The sequence below is a fragment of the Humulus lupulus genome, chromosome 5 (genome assembly GCF_963169125.1).
Source record: "Humulus lupulus chromosome 5, drHumLupu1.1, whole genome shotgun sequence".
NCBI lineage: Eukaryota > Viridiplantae > Streptophyta > Magnoliopsida > Rosales > Cannabaceae > Humulus > Humulus lupulus.
The window spans coordinates 21,237,195-21,243,194 of NC_084797.1; positions in this window are offsets into that span (position 1 = coordinate 21,237,195).

Below are 6,000 nucleotides of genomic sequence, written 5' to 3' on the forward strand. Positions count from 1 at the left end.
GCCTTCAACTCATTCACATACCTCTTCTGGGCGCCTCTACTCGTGCCAGCCATGTGTGGTCCTCCAGAGATGGTGGAGATCTCCCCCTCGACCGCGGGAGGAAGGACATCCTGATCTACCCGAGGTCCGGGCTGATTGGCTGGGACCTCCGGAGCGGGTCGACTTGTCGGGACCCTATTTCGCGAGTATTGCGCCAATGGACCTGCTCGGATTAGAGTTTCGATTTCATCTTTGAGGTGCCTGCAGTCGTCGGTATTGTGCCCGACGTCGTTATGAAAACGGCAGAATTTGGAAGCGTCTCTCTTTCCCTTAGGGTGTTTTAATGGTTCCGGCCTCTTCCAGGGGACTCGCGTAGTGTTGGCCAGGAAAATATTCTCTCTGGTCTGAGTGAGCTCGGTATACGTTGTGAACACGGGCTTGAATTTATCCACATACTTATTCTTCTTTTGACCGTGCTGGCGGTTTTCACCATTTCCTTTTCTTTTGCCGCCACCGGGCTGGTTACTCTGCGCAACGTCGGGAATCGCCGCTATGATCTCTGTTCCCGTCCCAGCGGGCTTCTCCAGGACCTGGCTGGTCCCCGCGGCTGAAGCTTCAGCTTCTTCCAAGTTTATCCACTCTTGGGCTCTGTTAAGGAATTCACTAACCGATCTGACCCCCCTCCTCTGAATATCCTTCCACAGATCTCCGCCGACTAGGATCCCGGTCCTCATGGCCATGAGTTTGGAGCTGTCGTCAGCGTCTCTGGCTCGAGCAGCGACATTTGCAAATATGCTCAAGTAGGCTTTCAGCGTCTCACCAGGTTGCTGTCTCACGTTAGCTAGGGAGTCGGCCTGGACCCGGGCGGCCTGGGAGGCTCGGAATGCCCTTTTGAAGTCAGCCGAAAATGTCTTCCAGGAGCTGATTGACTGCCTTTTACTCTGCTTGAACCACTGCCTGGCGGGCCCAGTTAGGGTGGAAGGAAAGATCAAGCAACGAAGCTCCGATCCGATGTTATGAGCCATCATTAGGGTGTTGAACATCCCTAAGTGGTCAGACGGGTCTCCATCCCCGTTGAACTTTGACAAGTGGGGCATACGAAAGCCAGAAGGGTATGCCGTTGCTGCTATATTGGGGGCGAAGAGTTCCATCTCATCCCCTGAATCATATTCGTCTTTTTCCTTTTCCGATAGGAGTTTCTTCATCAGCTCCTCCATCTGAGTTAAGCGCTCTAGGGTTTTGTCTTGAGATCCTGGGTTATTCCGGGGCTGTTCAACAGCTCCGGACCCGTTGTACATATTAGGCGGGTTGTTGCCCCTCCTATCTTGAGATAGGTCATTTGGGGCATTCCCGCCGTTACGTACTTCGGATCGGACCCCAACTGAACGGGCCTGGCTACCATCCCTAACTCGATCCTCTCTGTGAGAGTTGAGGCGATCTCGAAGGTCGCCTCCCTGGGTAGTATGGTGACTTTGTGCTGAACTTAGTCGCTGGCGCAGGTCTCCTCCCGAGAGATCACTCCGTGCACTGCCGGTCCAGTGACTCCTGCTGGACAGACTCGGAGTGCGTCTTTGGCGGCCATGACCTGATCCTTCCTCCGGCACCCTGCCGCGCCAGGAGGGTCCAGCTGACGGCGGGCCCCTCCTGCTATTCCCATAGGTCGGGATGTCTCGGATGGGCTGAGGAGACGGATATCTGATGGGAGAAGGAGGATGCCTGACCGGAGAGGCGATCCTGGTACCGTCTGGTCGGACTAAATTTGGTGGGGGCCTCTCGGCCCTGCCAGCTTGCTGGTTTCGCGCTGGGCGAGCTGGACGAGGAACTGGACATTCTTCGGGGACGGGCTGACGTCTCCGGATCTCCTCGGACCTTCTTTGGGAATTTCCTCGATCTCTTCTGGGCGTCCTCGAGGAAGGCTGAGAGCTAGGGGTTGACGTCCTAACCGAACGGCTGTACTGCTACTGTTCGGTCCGAGGCATTTCCCTGAAGTTCGCCTCTTGATGGTGTGATGAAGGGGTGGAGTTGACTGCAGGAGGTCTACCCGAACGGCTATGCCTGGATCGATTACTCCGGCGAGACTTAGGAGCCTCGCCTTGCCTCTCTCCAACGTTACCGTTGGTTGTGAGAGGGGGTAGTCGGCTCAGAATATCCTGGATTTGCTGACCAGCTGCTGCTAATTGGCTCCTCAGCTGAGCATTCTCCATCTCCACCGCAGTGTAATAACATGGATTCGGATTAGGCGGCCGGGGTGCTGAACTACCAGTGTCGTCTTGGCCCGCCGGCTGCTTCCCTGGCCTCTGCTGGACTTCAGGAATTTGCTCATCAGGGAGGGCAACATGGTGGGCCTCCTGCCCATCATGCTGTTCTGTCTCGTTGCCATGTTTGGATCGAGTGGTCACCATAGTTGTATGTTTGTGGTAGTACTAATCGGACTTGCTCTCAATGAAAGCACCAAACTGTTGACGCGGTTCTTCGGCAACAGATAATTAAGAGAAGAAGAGAAAGATATTAGTACTAAAAGTAGAACCGTCACAGATATGAAATCTTTGGGGAAGAACTAGGTGACTCAAGACAAGTTTTTAAGTGGTTCGAAGTTTAAAATCCTTCTACTCCACTAGTCAATATTATTGATATTCTCTGGGTATTTGGTTTACAAAGTATATAGGTCTTTACGGACTATGTTATCCAACCCCTATCAACTCCCAGGGTCTCCTTATTTATAGGAGAGGGCACCTGGAAGTTGGTAGGGAGGTCATCCCGTGACCTTACCATTTGTCATATCAAATCTGTGACATTCATGATTAATTCCTAAACCTGACACACAAGTGTGGTCTAATCAGTATGGAAGGAGATAATGGGCCGCACGGCCCAACCCGTCCGTGGGTGTCTGAATACGCACGTTCCTGCTGCGTGTCCGAGAAGTCAGGGGGATATCGGACACGTGATGGCAGGAATATGCACGTTTATCTTGCGTGTTGACTTCCCATAGGGTCGGAGCTTCCTGAGAAGCTCGCGACCGGAGCAGTTCATAACCCGAGCTTCTCCGTCCGTGGCCGTCGGATGTCATTCTCAGCTCCTGGGGCAACAAGTGCGAGCTGGAAACAGGACCCCCTCGAGCTGACAAGGGCCCGTCCTGGAAATAGAGCCTCCGGCCTGTGGGAGCCTCGGACTAAACCTGATTTAGTCCGAGGCTCGTCCTGCTAAACAGCCCGTGGGAAAACCAGGGCGTACAGAATCCATAATGACATTGATCCATTTTGGATGGAAATGGACAAACATATATCATTATGATGACTACACCATGACTGGATTGCTAATACCAACAAGTTGTTACAATTTGGTTCATTTAGTGAAAAATGAGATAAAATGCAATATGCAAAATATTGAGTTGTGCTACCAGTTATCGCTAGGTATGCCACCAATGAAGTTGCTCATTAACAACTTAATCCTATTATATATTGAGCTGAAAAAGAAGCAAAAATAAGTAATGGAGTTACCACTATGCATCACCATATTTGATGAAACACTAGTTGAAACTATTGCACACAATACATATGAAGAAGAAACACAAATACAGAACATAGATCTATAAATGCTAGTTCTGCAACTAAACAACCAACAATCAGTTCCAGAGTTACAATATGAAGAAACAACCTCTAGGACCAGTAACCAGGTACAAACCTTCCCAAACATTACTAACATAGCTGATAATGTAGCTGATTTAATTTATAGAGAGAACAAAAGAAAACAAAAGAAAAAGACAAGAAGAGACATAAATTACAATTGATCTTAAGGTTTTCAAAGTTGAAGAATGACAGATTTATAAGGACAAAAGGCTCTTGAAATCTGCACTATGTTTTTATGCTATGATCCACAACTTCCAATTCAAGACATAAAGATCTGAACCGAGAGAACACATAGTAACTTGTGTGGATGATAACTATAATTGGTTACTTCAAGCTTCAAAATTCAGGAAAACAGAAACATTTAAAATCAGAAAGTATGTCAAAACTCACAATTGCTCCTTGGACGTTGTTGACACGGTTTTTCGCCAACAGTGAATTAGGAAAATAACAAGATTGAATTAGTACTTGATGGTAAACTGAAGTAAGAAAATGAATCTCAAGAACAATGGTCTTTTTACGTGGTTCAGCGTTTAAAATCCACCTAGTCCACGAGTCTATATTATTACTGTTTTTCTCTCTCTATTTTGACAGAGTTTCGGTATTACAGAATAATCGTCCCTTTTCCTGTCCAATATTCTCAGTATTAATAGAGAAATTCCTTGGACAGGTTTGGGTAAATCCGCAAGTCAATCACAGATTTGCGTATTTATTACATTTATTATGAAATACTCCCATTTATACTAGGATATGATATAATCATGAAATAAATAGACTCCTAATATATGGGACATTAAATATCACAGGCTGGCCATAAACGATCGTATAAAGTATCCGGGTATTCAGGGATCCGCGGACACGCCATATTTTCAATTTACCACGAGTTGAATACACCGTCGAGCTCGTATCATGGAGGTCGTGCCTTATAAATAGTATAAGCTCTCGCTTATCAATTTCTGCATCCCTAACTTGTACAATCATCATGAGAACCGTGTTGTCAACGTGGAGAATACCTGGACTCATAGGCTATTCCTTTCGTGCAGTTATCTTCCAGCTGAACACGATCTGAGTAAAAGACTTGTGCTGAAATTAGGATACACATTTGCCCCCAAGTCCCTGCTCGTGGTTTACTATGTCATCTTCTGACCTACACAGTAGGGACTTTTAGACTTCTATTGCAATTACCCATGCTTGTCCACTACTCGAGTACTGGACACGTGGAACACTACCATTGGCGTCTATTGGGTTTCGAGGACTGCGATAGTTGTCTTGTCAACCTTTTGCCACCGTTTTGTCCTTTGAAACACAGCCCTCATATCTTGTACTGACCAAATCAGGTGGCTCACATTGATTTATGTCGTTTACGTATAAATAGGATAGACAATTACCACAGTTCATCACATTTTATTCGAAAACTTTCTCTATCTTCTCTCTTGAGTGTTTTTCAAATCTTCTTCTTTCTCAGAGAAAAGAAACCCCAAAAAATTTTTGTTGCAAGATCTCCCCGACACCCAGTTGTTCAATTACTCAGGAGTGAGTCTTCTAGGCCTTGCGAAATCTACTTCTTCTTCGACGAACACACTGTAAGTCTTATCGTTTCAAATAAACTCTTTCTTTACTGATTTCTGTGTTTTATTTACCATGCTCATCTATGCTTCACCGTAGTTAATATTAGGTTGTTTTATCAATGTTTTTGGCATATAGGTTTCAACTTAGGTTTACTGAGAGGGTCTTAGAACATCTCTTAAAACTATGATATTCATAGGATTTGGTAATTTTTGGGCAAATTTGGGTAGTTTATGGTGATTTTTAGGAAATACCCATTCGGGATATAGAAGATGAAAGGTTAGGGTTTGAAATCAGATTACTTAGGGAACACGCTTCTTGGGTGGTTTTGCTCTAAACCGCCCCCCAAGGGCAGTAGTGGCCGAATTTTCTGACACACGAATCCCTAAACATCAGGGGTTTGTTGGGGAAACCGAGGTGCGTAGCGTAGGGTAGCGTGTGGCATCACACAACGGGTTGAGACTAACTCAACTTGTATATCAAAGACACCATTTTCCTTCGTACTTCGGTGTCATTACCTTTTCAAAATCTTAGGTCGCCTACTAAGTGACTTGTCATTCTTGTTCGTTAGGCGATCTAATGGCACCCAAGAAGAATGCATATGGCTCGTCTGCTTTGCAAACAAACAAGGGAAAAGAGATCACCCCCGAATCTCCCCTTCCTCACTTCGGCCCAGTGGTGGAGAGGGAGATAGTGGTTGACCCCAACACGTTCTTCGAAGCAGAGACGATCGTCTCCAAGATCACGACCCAAGGAAGGGTCAATAAAATAATGCTAAGCCACAATATAGAGGTCGGGTCCGGGGTCTTCATTGTCCGACCTTCGTTCGAAG